Source organism: Glycine soja, chromosome 11 (genome assembly GCF_004193775.1).
Source record: "Glycine soja cultivar W05 chromosome 11, ASM419377v2, whole genome shotgun sequence".
NCBI lineage: Eukaryota > Viridiplantae > Streptophyta > Magnoliopsida > Fabales > Fabaceae > Glycine > Glycine soja.
In genome coordinates this window covers 18,377,395-18,393,829 of record NC_041012.1, presented here as the reverse complement: position 1 = coordinate 18,393,829, position 16,435 = coordinate 18,377,395, and positions in this window count along the sequence as shown.

Below are 16,435 nucleotides of genomic sequence, written 5' to 3'. Positions count from 1 at the left end.
AAATTAGCAATTTTGTGTTTATTCATTGTTAATTTTTTTCATTTATTATTAGTCTTTTTCAAAGGAACAAATAATAAACGAAATAAATTTACTAGGGATTAAAAAAAATATCAAGGACAAAAAAAATTATTATTTTATTGGGATTAAATGCAAAGAAATTTTTTATCAACAAACAAACACAAAATTTAAATATTTATTAAGGATCAAAAATATATTTTAGTTTTAATTCTATCACCACTGAAGATATTTTAGACCAATGCATATGTTGTGTATTTATCACAATTATTTTTGTTAAGGATATGATTTAATCTCTGAAAATAGGAAAATATGTATAGATGATAATTAGGGATCACACCTACCCACCCCATGCTTGGCACTTTTTATGTGGCTTCTCATGGCCTCTCTCCCGGTTGTACTACTGTCGCGAGTTTTACTGTTAATTTTACTACTATTTTGCTAATCCCATGCGAAAATTAACCAGGAAAGCAAACTATAGAACTTGGGTTGTTGTTTAGTTGTGGTTCCAAGGCCAAGGCCGTGCTGCTCCCTTGACCACTTTGACTGACAATAATCCTACCGTGGAGCAACCTCGTTGGAAGCAAATTGATACCTCATTATGCAGTGTCCTTCGGTTTTCTCTTCCCCCCAACCTTCAAGCACAGTATCGGGATTTTACAAATTGCTATGATGTTTGGACCAAAGCCAAGAAAGTTTCCAATGATGTCCATCGCGTGTACTCACTGGCTTAATGAACATTAAGTTGGACAATATGGACATGTATACATACCTTGGTAAGTTAGATCACTTGATTGAGGAATATTCAACTTTATGCTCTTTACTACTGATGTAGAGACCTTTTACAAATAATGCGAACAATTCTTCATGGTTGTTGCTCTTGCTGGACTCACATCGCAGTCTGCAATTATATTTTATTGGGTCCCACAGTTCCTACCTACGACGTAGTTCAAGAGCGGTTGTTGTGTCTCTCTACTCCGCATACTTTTGGACCCTCTTCCACGTCTACCAGGGATTCCTCTCCCCTTGTTTCGCACTCCTCTCATCCTGGTGGACATGGTGGAGGACGTGGTGGTGGTCTTGGACGTCCTCGTTGCAGCTACTACAAGAACTGGGGTCATGTTAAAGCAGAGAGTAGTCTCAGTCAACTAATGTGGCCCAAGTCACCACTCTTGCTTCAGATATTACTATCTCTGTCACCGAATATAATGAGCTTCTCTGGCTTCGAGAAGCCAACGAACCAACATCACCTTTTATAGTTATAGCTTAGTATGGTATTCCTATAGCTTTTATTTCTCTATCCTCTTCTCTTGTATCTTGGATATTTGATTCTAGTGCTTCTGATCATATAACTGGTATCCGATCTTTTTTCTCTTCCTTAGACTTTTTCGTCAACTTTCCTTACATTTTGTCATATTTGTTTTTTTAATTTAATATCTACTAGCAAACTCACCCGCACTCTTAATTTTTTTGTCTTGTATGTTAATAATTTCGTTCTTGTACAGGATAGACGTACTAAATGGACGGTTGGAGCAGAACATGAGTCTAGAGGATTATATCAGTTTACACCTCTAGTTGCATGTGTATCCTCTGCCTCTCTAGGTCTTGCACATCAATGCCTTGGGCACCAAAGTCTGGAGAAATTGCACTTGTTAATTCCTAGTTTTTCTAATGTTAAATCCTTTTAATGTAAGTTGTTTGATAAACATACCAATTATGGTCCTTATGTCAATAAGTGTGTTGTGTCACCTTTTGCTTTAGTTCACTCTGATATTTGGGGTCTTAGTTGAATGTGTTCAACATTAGGATATTTTTATTGTCACATTTACTGTTGATTGTTATCGTTGTACTAGGGTTTTTCTAATGAAGAATCATTCTGATGATTTTTCTATTTTTCAAAGTTTATCTGTTGAAATTCAAAATCAGTTTGCCTCCTCAATTAAAATATTACGAACTAATAATGTAAAAGAATATTGTTGTCCCAATTTTAGTCCTTTCTAAACTTGCAGGAGATTCTTCATCAAATATCATGTGCCCACACACCACAACAAAATGGTGTTTTTGAACGTAAGAACCAATTCAAGTCTCACCTCCACAGTCCCAAGGACTTGCGTCCACTCAGGTACTTCCTCGGCATCAAAGTTGTCCAATCCTCATTTGCCATTGTCATTTCCTAAAAAAATTCATCTTAGTCTCATCTTAGTCTTTTCAAAAAATCATTTCTATTCTTTCATTGCACATTTCACTCTCTATCTGCTTAGAGCCAATCCTAGGAGAATTTTTTCTATTCCAATATTTCCCTCGCAAACACTCATCATCTTTGCCTCATCCTCATCCTCCCACATTCACCATGTGTTTGGCATGTCATTCTCCATTTTCTTCACTTCATTCATATTTGCATATCAAAGGCTACTTGAAAGGATGGTCATGGTACCTAAAGTTGTAGCAGAAAACAACGAAGTTGAATATGATGAATATTAAGGATTGAGCTCTTTCAAGAAAAACAATACACCTTCACAGAAAATACAATCTTGAAAGAGCGCAACATTAGTTAGAAACTATATACAAAATCTTTATTGCCATGGGGTGTGCTAATGGACATATAAGGAGAACTATGCTACATTCATGTTTGTTGTAGAAGCTGAACACTAGTGGAGGAACACTACTAGGCAATAATTGGTTGTAGAGGAAAGGAAAATAAACTAGGAGGTATTTCACCAGAAGTTTTTGGAAAAGTATTTACCAAAAGATCTTAGAAGGAGAAAGGAGATTGAGTTTCTTCAGTTGAAACGAAGAACAATGTCTATAGGCGAATATGCTTCCAAATTTAAGGAGCTATCAAAGTATTGTCCTTATTATAGGGACATGAATAAAAGATCCAAGTGCTCGAAGTTCGAGAATGGATTGAAGCCTAACATCAAGCAAGCTATGGGATACCTAGAAATTGCTCAATTTCAAATATTAATGGATTGTTTCCATATTTATGAAAATGACACAAAGGCGAGACAAGCTCAATGGGAAAGGAAATCCCATAAGGATAAGAAGATAAACTTATCAGAGATAGGAAGATCCTACCAAGTTCAATCTTAATCAACCAACAAACCCTTCAATCAAGGAAATGATGTTACTCTAATAGGTGGTTCCAAAGTACTGCATCTCTTAGCAAGTGTCCAAAGATTACTCTGCCAAAAAAAAGTCCAAGGAAGCCCACTAAAAAGAAGTCCACCAACCAAAAGCTGAGGGACTTAAGCAAAGTGTATGATCTTACAAAGATGGATGAAATGAACTTCAAAGATCATGTGATGCAAATCCATAAAGTGTAGAAGACTCAAAGAAAACAGTGGGAGGAAGCTTGTTGTGTTGAGATTGCTGCAAAATAAGTTGCAGAAAAATTTAAAATGGAGGCAAGGGCCACTAAACAAGCTGAGGACGATGTTGCCAAGATTACTAAGGTCTTAATTGATCTCAACATATCTAATGCATTGCAAGAGTTTGAAGAACAAGCAGTGTCCCCTGCAAAGTCAAATGCTACCAAGGCTGGTGAGTTTGTTCAATCTAGTCAACCTATAACTGCTTCCAAGTAGGCTGACACCTAAAATGAAGTCACTTTAGTGCAAAAAGATGTTCCATGCAGTAGTTGTTTTCACAAGCAACTTTGATGCAAATCCAATCAACTTTGTTGCCCCTAGCTAGTGCTCTCATTGAAGACAACATCCAAGAGATGTTGAATCAAGCAATGCAAATACAAAGGGAGAAAACAAGGCAGACACTTCAAGTTATAGTTGAACAATGGAGTTTGGAGAATGAGCAATATCGACTTTCCATGCAAAATGCCATTGCTACTCAGTTCACCAATTTGTCTTAGATGTTCATGCAAAACCTACAACAAGCCCAAATGAATATGATGGGTGTTGTTGCTAATCTTGTTGTCCAAACACAACCCACTATTCAACAACAACAAACACCAAGTATTCTTCCTGCATCTGCTAAACCAACACCACCACCATCTTCACCACTACTACCACCTAGTCAAGAGTGACAATGATGTCCAATAATCATTTCTTTCTTTGAACCCTAAGTATTTTTGTTAATGACAAAAGGGGAAGAAGGTTAAGGAATTTTGATATATGTAAATCACTTTTTCTTATATAATACAAGTGCGATTTAGTGCTCATTTGTGAGTTATGATTATCTGTTGTCGTATATGTGTGTGTGTGTGTGTGTGTGTGTGTGTGTGTGTGTGTGTGTGTGTGTGTGTGTGTGTGTGTGTGTGTGTGTGTGTGTGCGTGTGTGCATGTGTTTGCATGTTTTTATTTTAAGTTCATTTATCTGCAACATGCATAAAGGTTATTTAACTCAAGGGGAGATTTTACAAACCTTCATATATATGTTTTCTTTGATACATAACTCATAATCATGCATTATTTCTCTATCTTAACATGATTATGTTTTATCTTCATCAAAATTTATAAGGTTTGTCATCATAAAAAATGGAGAGATTGTTAATTCTGAACGGTCCATTATCACAAATGAACGATCCTTTCTTGTCCATGATTTTGATGATTACAAAGATATAAATTGTTGATCAACTAATAAGTAATTCATAAGTGAACAGGATTGGCTATATATCAGCACGCATGGTAATTATTTCATATACTACAACTCTAATTAGTGCTCATCCATTCATAAGTGGAACTTGGTTTCTTAAAGAGTAATATCCAACGTCCAATGCACTATTACAAACTAGTGTCCATTCCTTGTGAAAACCAGTGTTTGTACGCTATGTTCTTTTTACTCACGCCCAATGGACTTATTCACGTACACAAGCTATTTTATATTAAGTATAAGTGACATCCAAAATTGTACTAAATTCATGTCAGCTATCAAGGGAAGTGCACGAACTCAACTTTTGCAAATTCATTTTTGCCTCACATATTTTGAATTGCTAACATTTGAATTTCAAGTATAAAAGGAGAGAATAGAAGGGAATAGAAGAATTCACAAAGAATATTCCTCAAAGGTCATTTTCACCGAAGAAGAAGGAGCACATGTTGTATGTACTTTATTTTTTCTCTCTCCACAAGAATGTGACACATTTCACTGTCTTTAGTTGTGAGACAACATTCATATTAAGGCAAGCACAAATCCTATCACGGATCTCTTCTAAAAATTCTATAAAAGGCGACTCAAGCTCTGTTATTGAAAACAACAAAGATATGAAAAGAAAAATAAGCAAGAGCATTTGAAGTGAGAATTTGCCAAGTCATTGGACAATACATAATTGTGCTTAATTAGTTCATCCTTTGCTTAGCAAAGTTATTCATTGTATTCAAGCTTAAATGTTTATCCAAACCATTGAGTGATTTGAATTTTCGTAGTCAATCAAACATCTTTGTTTGTGAAAGCCAAAAGTGACTTAATATTAAATAATACTTAGGTGTCTTAAATTTAGGGGGAGTTGAAGGGTGTGCCAGAAGTGGCCTAGAGAATATTGTGTTGCCAGGAGTGGCATGACATAATACTTGTTTGTAATCAAGCTTTGATTAGTGGAACCCTTCACATGTTTATGAAGGAGAATAAGACATAGCTTTATTTAAGTGAACCAATATTAACATTAAGTGTTTCTACTACTTTCATAAGCTATTTGACTAGTGATCGAGACTGATCATTAAGCATGAACGTAAATTAAGCGCAGAGACAATTAATCAAGCACTAAGCATGCATGGATTAATAGCAACAAATACAGAGTAATTGGTGAAGAGGAAAAACTGATCATAATTCAATAGTAATAATAAAACCTCAAAGAGAGTTGTACTTGATCCTCAAGAGAAAACAACGCTGGAGACTTAGCCTTTCATTAATCAGTAGAAAACGAAATTGCAGATTGAAGCATAAAACAAAATTGCAGATTGAAGCAGAAAACGAATTTTATTGCTACGTGAATAGTAAAAATTGGAATTGCAAAACCTAAAATTATTCTTTCTCCCCAAAACGAAAAAGCTCCCTAAACTAAAATCTTGGTGCTGTTATATAGGTTCTCAGCCCCCAAAACTTACAAATTTGTTTTAAGTCCAAGCCCATTAATAAAATAAAATCTAGACAAGATAAGATAAGATTTGATGAAATAAAATCTAGATAAGATAAGATAAGATAAAATCTAGATGAAATAATATCTAGATGAGATAAAATCTGGATAAGATAAGATTTGGTAGAATAAAATTGTCTGCTCTCTTCTAGTCCAAGCCCAATTCCGAATTCAATCCCAATTGCTTACAATTCTCCTGAAATTAAATTTAAAACACAAAATTAGTTCAGTAGGCCCAAATGATAAAACTGCATAATTAATTTGACAATTAAGGCTAATCAGTAATTAAAATGGTGACAAAAAGGATTAAGAAATAGGAGAAAATGATGACACGTCAACTAGTATTCTCTTAAACTTATTTCGACACACTTAGTCACACTAGATTTCTTTTGAAAACCTTTGTAGAAACTCTATTTTATCTAGCATTGGAGGATATTTTTTTGTTTGCATTAAAAATATTTTTAGCCATTGCATGATATACTCAGTATCTTGGTTTTCGTATACCCTCTTGTGAAAAACATCCCTTTGTGAAAAAGTTGCATATTTATCTAACATACTATTCAAGTCCCCCTTCTAATGTCATATATGTTATTTCAATTTGCATCAAAGCTCGACCTCTCGGGTTGTGTATTTAATAGTATAGAGGAAAAGATATAAACAAAGAAAGAAATGCAAGAACGATATGCTACCAACAAACCACTATTGTTCAAAAGAATTAAATATGACTATTGGATGGAAATGATGATTGCACATTTCGATTCATTGCACATTGACATATGGGACATTGTGGAAAATGGAAATCATATTCCATATGATGTTTAGTTGAATGAGATCCCTAGAAGTGAATGGACAAAAGAACAAAAGTATAGATTTATGCTTAACTTCAAGGCTCGTTATGCTCTATTGTGTGCCTTATCTGAAGAAGAATACACAAAATTTCACTACTTTGTTAGTGTCAAATAGATGTAGGACACTTTAGCCATAACATATGAAGGGTCCACACAGGTAAAGAGAAACAAGCTAAGTCTCCTTACACATAAGTATGAGTTATTTACAATGGAGGAAGGCGAAGAGATACAATGCATGTTTGGATGTTTACAAACCATTTTAAATGAACTGAGATCTTTAGGCATAACTTTGGATAATTATGATCATATTGACAAAATTTTAGGAAGTCTATCTAAAAAGTGGAGACCACAAATTACACCACTGAGAGGCTAAAAACTCTTAACACCATGTCTCTTGAAGAACTTGTTGGAACATTAAATGTTCACAAACAAGAACTTCAACAAGATGGATGAGTCAAGAAAGGGAAGTATTTAGAACTCAGTGCCCAGAAGCCCAAAAAGATTCCATTATCCAATGAGTCATCTTCTAGATCAATGTCAAAATGCTCGTCCAAAGCTCTGAGCATGGAAAACTTCTCTGATGGAGAATCTGACGAGGATGATGAGCTTGCATTCATCTTAAGGAACATCTGCAAAATGTGAAAGAACAAGAATGAGTCCAGATGGAAGAATTCATCCAAAAAGGTGTTCAAGGAGAGAGAAGACAGAGAAAAAAGCTCTATTATTTGTTATGAGTGCAAAAAGCCTAGATTTTTCAAGTTTGAATGTCCATAGTTAGAGAAGTCCAAGGACAATAAGTACTTCAAGTCGAAGAACACGAAGAGTCTCATGAGGACCTGAGAGGACTTGGATGACAACTCCTCTGATGAAGAAGGAAAAGAGGAAGCAAACTTGTGCCTGATGGATGACACAACAATAGAAGAGTGAAAATCAAAACAAGAAGAGGTAGACTTCAATGGCCTTGAATCAATTAAACATGCTTATCATGAACTACATTCAAATTCATTCATTTTTTATAAAGCTTACAGAAACTTGTGAAAAGATTTCAAGAAACTATCCAAAGATCATAAGGAACTTGAAAAAGCTCTTGATGCTAAAGCGGATAGTTCTTTGGACGAGTCCACTCAAATGTGTAATTCTTATGTAACTCTTAAAAATAAAAGAGACTAAGTTCTACCTCAAGAATGAAACATTATCCAAAGAAAAATTTTCTTTACTTGAAAAATATCATGAGTTAGATGACAAACTGGTAGCTCTTCAAAAAGAATCTAAAGAACGCAATGAGCTTCATGATCATGTGAAAGAAGAAATATATGATCTTTGGAGAAGTTGTGCACAATCAAACAAAGATTATAAGGACTTCAAAAGAGTAAACATTATCTTTGGGTTGAATGTGAATCTCACAAGGTAATTGTGTAAGTTTTAATCTTATAAAGAATGGTGCTTCAAAGGGTCAACCTCAAGATGTTGTAAAACTTCACGAGGAGATTGATACTTTAAAGTCAACCTTAGCCAAATTTGTTGGAGGCATTGAATATCTTAACAAATTGTTAAGATATAGCAGATGTCCTACAGACAAATTTGTTCATGGGTACGAAGGAGAAATATATATTCATGATGAGGATATTGTTGTTTGTTATTTTTGTGGCAAAGTAGGACATATGACGTCTATGTGCACGAACCTACCTAAGGATGGAGTGTCCAATGCATTCAGAACTAACAAGGAAGGACCCAAAAAGATTTGGGTACATAAGGACAAGATTATTGTTGTTGTAGATATCCTTGACAGCAGGAAGGAAACACCTATCATTGTGACACCCTCTACCCCTCACATATATACTAATAAGGAATAAAAAAAAATTAAACTTAATTCAAGTTTTTAAAACATATTTAAATACAAGCATTTCAAGAAGGTAGCAGGCTCACATTCACCTTTCTAACATTATCATAAAACTTTTCTAAATAAATAATAAATTCACTTCGGCTCAAACAAGGCCGTCTATAAAACCCTATACCCCAATGCCACATCCTATCAGAGCGTTGTGTCCCGACGTCCTTCAGCACATGGTTCCTTAAAGCAATTCACCTAGTCATATGCTCCCCCGAACACAAAGTTCAAGATCATCACAGGATTCAAACACAAACAACACACGGGAGTGAGTTATTACATTCCTAACTAATAGAGAAACAAGACAACTAGATATACATATCATATAAACCAAATAAAACTTAGTTACACGAAATTCATGTAATTCCACCACTTTGTCATTCAAAGTTCACTTTTCAATCATCAATCACATTACACAAGAATCACACGCTCTGATCAAGACTCAATAACACATCAATTTCATAATAAACAATTAGCAAGCGCATGAGACAATTATGCTAAGACTCAAGCCTATATGCAATGTGGTACCATGTCAGTGAAAAACCACCCTGGGGCGCTTAGGAGTACATAACAAGACACACCACACAATGAGTTTGTCAGGTCACTCTCACTAAGTAAGATCATAGGGAGACCAGTCAGGGTCACGATGTTTTGCAAGAATACTCCAACCATATGGGATCAACATAGGCTTAAAGGAGTATTCAAACCCGGTGACCCCCAAGGCCTACACTCCGAAGAGTCCGTCATGGCCTCTCCCTCCTGATTCAGGTCCAACCCCTAAAACAATTTTGCATGCAGACACTGCTCATGAATTATACAATACCCACGACCTCACGCTCGTGTTTTAAACACGTTCAACACAATTGCACTACGATTAAACACTGGTTCCTAAACAGGAAACCTACACTTTCTCTTTAACACTGGTTCCTAATTAGGAACCTACACTTTCTCTTTAACACTGCGCATCAACGCTTTTCTCAAGATAACACTGGTCGGGTTATTGTACAATTCATAGCTTACAACACAAGTAATGTCACATCAAGTGTTAACTACACACTTATCCACAACCAAAACTCATTCACAATTTCACACCTCATAATGTCACAATCCACCATCACATGTTTACACGTATCTCACAAATTAACACATGTTCAACTTTACACTTATACTCAATCTCAATAACAATATTATAATCTCAAAGCAATATGTTATTTCACAATTTATCACATATTCCATTTATAAACACTGCTAGTGAATTACACAATACCACGACCTCACATTCATGTTTCAACACATTTAACACATTGCGCTACAATTTAACATTGGTTCCTAAATAGGAGACCTACACATTCTCTTTAACACTGCGCATAAACAATTTTCTCAATATCAACACTGGTCGGGTTATTGTATAATTCATAGCTCATAACTCAATACACACATCTCAATACACATGTATCTCAAATCTAAACATAGTATTCTCGAACTCCAACATTTGAATAATTTTTGGAATCACACAATAACAACACTACAACATTATTTACATAAAATATTAATATAAATAAATATATAACTAAATCTATATATATAAATCCAGCAACGTATATCATATTTGATCATGAATTTAAAGAAAGTTTTCAATGTACCAATTTTAAATAATTATGTAAACACTTTCTCATATATATAAGTATACATGAATTCATATATATATATTATCTAAGAATACAACACATAGTCTATTAGAATTCTTTTCTCAATTTCAAATATAATATCAATTTTAAACTATAAAAAAAACTAAACAGCATGAAAAGGGGAAAATACAAACTCAATATCTTCTTACTTAATTTCATCAATTCATACTACGGTTCACACTCAATACAAGAGCACATTAATTTCACAAAAAATTTTCATTGGGACATCAAATGATTCATCAAACATATATAATTTATATATAACTCATAGTTATAATTATAAGGATAAAGTAAAAATTGTAGAAACACCCCAAAACTCATTCCAATTGATACTCTAAGGATCCCTGCACATGTTCTCACTAATCCCCAATCATGAATAACTCATCCCTTACCTCTGAGTGGACTCACGTGTCTTCAGCCAGCGATAGCAGCATCTCTAGCGGTTCCCTGAGATTCCTTCAGTTATTCCTCCGACTGTTCCGATAGAATTCCCAAACGTCAGAGAGACGGAGAAGAGATTGAAACCTCCACTTGTACTATCTTCATGCGATTCCATTTTCTCCCTCCACGAATATTATCTCGCAAATACCAACGGTGGAAGTGTGCGAAAATGAATTTCTAACAACATATCCAAATTTCATGAAAATCCAACGGCTAACGAAACCGAGATCGTAGTTTTACCGAGACAGTTTTGGGTTTCTACGGGAAATTAAAATACTACAATGCGAAGGGTTTTCCTCTAAGCTCAGATATGATTTTGAAATTCCCAACGGTGAGAATGTTCGGAATTGGGTTGCGAACATGATACTCAAATTTCACGATGATCCAACGGTGAACGGGTTCGAGATCATTGTTTTTCTTAAACAGGTTTGGTGGGATGCGGGAAAAAGAAAGGGTTTTGAGAAGAGAAGGGAAAAAACGAAAATGAGGCCAAAAGGAGGTAGCTGACTTAACATAACTATTTATACCTAGGGTACTCAGCCTATTATTTGCTCTATATTTATTTATTTATTTATTTTTACTAAAAAACTTTTTAAATTTATTTATGAAAAAAATGGGATGTTACAATCATGGTACCTAGACAATAGCTGCTCACTACATAGGACAAGAGAAATGTGTATGTTTAAATGCCTGACCCTAATGCATGGTGAAACTGTAACTTTTGGAAGGAATAAAAAAGGGCTAATTATAGGAGTAGGTAAGATAGGTATGCATCCTTATCCACCTATCGATAATGTTTTATTTGTTGAAAGCTTAAAACACAATATGGTGAGCATAAGTCAATTATGTGACAATGGATATAAAGTTTCTTTTAACAAAGATGAGTGCATCGTCCAAAACAGTGATGGGTCATTACTCTTTTCTACTAAGAGAAAAGGAAACCTTTATAAAATTAGACTTGGTGAGCTATCAAATCAAAATGTATCTTGCCCATGCAAGGTTGAGATTTATCTCAAAGTTGTAAAAATACAACCTTGTAAGAGGTCTATCAAGTATGTCATATAAAGATGGTTTGCTTTATGAGGCTTGTCAAAAGAGGAAACAAGTTAAAAAACACTTTTTCCACCAAAAACATCATTTCCACTCTAGTCCGTTAGAGATGTTACATCTTCATTTATTTGAACCTACTAGGACAACCTCTATAAGTAGCAAAAGGTATGAACTTTTCACAGTGGACAATTACTCTAGATGGACATGGGTCATGTTCTTAGCCCACGAGGATGAGTCCTTTAATGTCTTCTTTAAATTTTGCAAAAGAGTTCAAAATGAAAAAGAAGTATGCATTACTTCAATCAAGAGTGATCATGGAGGAGAACTTAAAAATGAAAATGGTATTCTTCTCAACTTTTCAACTCCAAGAACACCTAAGCACAATGGTGTGGTTGAAAGGAAGAACAAATCATTACAGGATATGTCTAAGACCATGCTTAATGATAATTATACTCCTAAGCACTTATGGGATGAAGCAGCGAATACTGCCTATTACTTACAAAACAAAATTTATATAAGACCTATGTTGAAAAAGACTTCCTATGAATTGTAGAAGAGACAAAAACCCAACATATCATACTTCCATCCTTTTAGATGTCAATGCTTCATTTTGAACATTAAGGAAAACTTGGAAAAATTTGACTTAAAGAGTGAGAGTGGAATATTGCTTAGATATTATGAAACTTCAAAGGCACATAGAGTATACAACTCTAGAACCTTGGTAGTTGAAGAAGCTATTTATGTGAAGTTTAATGACACTAAGTTTGATAAAGATTTATCAGAGAAAGATGAATCTTTTGCAAGAATGAGGCTATAAGATAGGATAAGCAACAAAGCACCAATGAAAAACAACATTGAAGTTCTTTTGTACAATCAAACCATTGGATGGTCCTCAAGGAGAAGTAAAAGAACCCATTGGATGAAACATGAGAAATAACCATCCAAAAAGTCAGATTATTGGTGATCTAGCAGAAAAAGTCCAAACAAGATCCTCACTCAAACTTCAAGGTCATACTGCATTGATCTCAGAAATTGAGCCCAAACATATACATGTGATTATTGTTTGAGATAGAGTTGGTTTCCAACCGTAGTTGGTAATTACATGTGTGTTAGATGTTGTTGTGTAGTAGTTACAAGGACTCGGGTATGAGTCCTGATGTTAACTAGAACCCTGTTCTATTTGGCATTGAACATCTCGAAAAACGTGTGTTATTGTGTGATAGTTCACAAGGACTCAGGCACAAGTATTAATGTAACAATGATTCTATTCTAGTAAGAATAGGGTACTTGAGAGACCCATTAGCATACACAAATGCACAATGGAATGCTGAGATACAAGCTGAAGAGAGTTGTGTATGAATTTGTCAGAGCTTGCAAAGAGACAGTCCATTGGCAGTTTTCATAGGGGGACATGGTCCTCACTTGTGCGTGTGTGTGTGTTGTTCGAGCCAGGATTGGATCTCGGACTCGGTTCTCCATTCATTGACATTTAGTACCTGTGTAACCGAATCCCACTGCAATAAGAATATAAATCCTTGGTGAGGAATGTGTTGAGGAGTTAGTCCTTAAGGTAATGGATAACCACAATGGGTACATTAGGAGATGAAGTGTAAGGCAATTTGACCTCGGGGGTGTGGTGTTGAGTTGTGAGGGTAACTCACATGACCAACTTGGCAACCTCAACAAAAATATAGTCATCATCCATTGGTGAGAGTTTTTCATTGTACCATGGTAAAAGGTGTACTCCCAACAATAATTCAATACTAAATTTTGTAAGGCCACTAAGTTCTGGGAGTTCTAGTGGTAGCTGGCCAGTGAGAAATATTTGTTGAGATAGTAAAAAGCAATGCTTTGGGATGCAAGTGAGATCCGATAGATAACCACACTGTCGTGGTTGTTAGATTGTGTATGCATCTTGTTTAAGTCCTTTTGTGTTTGATTGATGAAGCAAGAAGACTCACCCGTCACATTTTTTCTTTTCAGGTTCAAACAAAAACACCTTTGGAGATCATGGAGATATTGACTCCTTCACCCTTGTCGTTCTCACTTTCATTACTTTGAGTTGAGATTTAGTTGATACGGTGGATTGGGATTAAAGATGACTGCTCTAAGTCTAGGATCGATTAATTCTTATTTATTTTGATGAAAACAAACCTAGGCTTTAGAACTCTTAACCTATATAAATTTAGTCATCTCATTCTATCACAAAAATATATATTTCTATTACACTTTGGAAATGTACTCATTACCCTGCTCAAGGAAACAACTATGTTACAACCCTATTTAATATGTGTGTGTGTGTGTCCATGGGTATTGTTATGCAAACCGGATGTATCTCTCTTGTTGTTTGGTTTATTCGCTTTTGAATGTAATGTTTTAAGTAAGACAACGTTACACATTTCTTTTCAAAAATTTAAAATGTTACATTTTATTTACTACGTGGTATCGACTTACAAATCAACTAATAAGCTTTAAAATTTTCTGTAAAAGTCCAATCTACATTTTCTTAATTTAAATCTAGTACTTTAACAACACTGTTAACAACACTAATTTTAGCCATTTGGCTATTAACTAGCCATGGCTGTGGCTAGTTTTAACATGAGAGGTTGACATGTCCTTGTTAAATTAATTAAGATGAAACATTAATTTATTTCATTCCTTAACTCTGTAAACATACTATAAAAAAAGCTACATAACTAATGAGAAGGATGATAGATATATAAATTATATTGTTTTTAAGAAAGAGAATTTTAATTTGCAGTTCCGATATTTTTTAACTGAACTTTCATCGCTAGACTTCTTTTTTCATAATTGTCATTATGAAAATTAACCACAAATACTTAATTAGAGGTGCATACAATAGAATGCTGCTTCTGGAGTTGTTGTAAGTACAACTGAGTCAATTGTGAGAGTTTTCTACAGAGTTTCAATCTTCTGCATAGCCATTTTATGAGAGCTTGTGAAAGAATACTTTGGTTGAATTGACCTAGCAAGGTTGAAATTCTACAAAAATCTCTCACAATTTACTCAATTATACTTAGAATTACAACACACTTTTGAAGCATCAATCCACTTTCTGCACCTCTAATTAGGTGTCTACAATTTATTTTTCATAACAACAATTAGAAGGGAGGAGCCAATTAAAAAAATTAGAGACTCAATTAAAAGAAAAAAAATAGGAACTTAATTGAAAATTTGGTAAAAGTATAAAGATTTGTAGAATAATTAAACCTTTAATTTATGAAATTAATGCTCATATACTATCAAATAAAAATGTTTTTAAAAAACAACCAATCAAATTCTTCTATTTTGCCACCTCATATGATAGCATTTTAATACACTTGGTTGTTCTGTTTAGGGTTTTGGATTTTATTTTTTATATTTAATTAAAGCATTATCACATGAGGTGGAAAAATAAAGGGGGATTGGTTAGCTGTGTAAAACATTTTTACTTTGATAGTGTATGAGCATTAATCTCATTAATTATATATTATATCAGAAAAAAAGTTATGCACTAATATTCTAAATTTTTTTAGACAATTGTCTAATTATAAATCATAATGTATAGTAAATTTGTTGACTTTTAAAATAATTATCTTAAAGTAATTTAAATAGTGATTTATAATTGAATGATAGTGTAAAATCAATGCATAGACATTAAATTATATTATATTTAATAATTATAATAAATAATTTTTTAATAATTAAATAAAAATGCATACGTGTGTATAATTTTGTAATAATTATATTTTTTAATAATACTTTTTTATATGAAAAGTGATATGTTTAATTAGCATTTATTGTTTTTTTTAAAATATATTATATTCATAAATATTATATTTAATGATTTTCTTAATTTTAATTATACTATATTTAAATAAATACAATAAATAATATTATTTATTATTTACATAAATATTACATGAATAACATTAAATTCAGCAAAAAAAAAACATGAATAACATTAAATGCTTTTTTATTCTAAATTAAGAGTTCAATATTTATCTATTGACAAGATAAAATAGTTGTACATTGTTATTCAATCACAAATCATCATTTAAATTATTTTAAGAGAATTATTTTAAAAGTTAATAAATTTATCGTACATAATAAGTTAGGATTAAATAATTACGTAAAAAATTTTATGTTGTCACTTTCAGTGCATAATCATTTTTTAACTAATGTTATACACATGCATATTTTTAACCGACATAGAGACATATATATTTAATGTATTAAATGTATTTAATATTTAATGTTGAGTTTGTGCCCATCAAACATTTTCACCTTAATTATGAATAATTTTTCATAAGTTCAATATATAGCGAGTGAAATTCATTAATTTCTTATGTTCTTTGAGAGTTTTTTTTTTCTTTTTCTTTATGTGCAAAGCATTTTGGAGATTTTTTTAAGTAAGCAT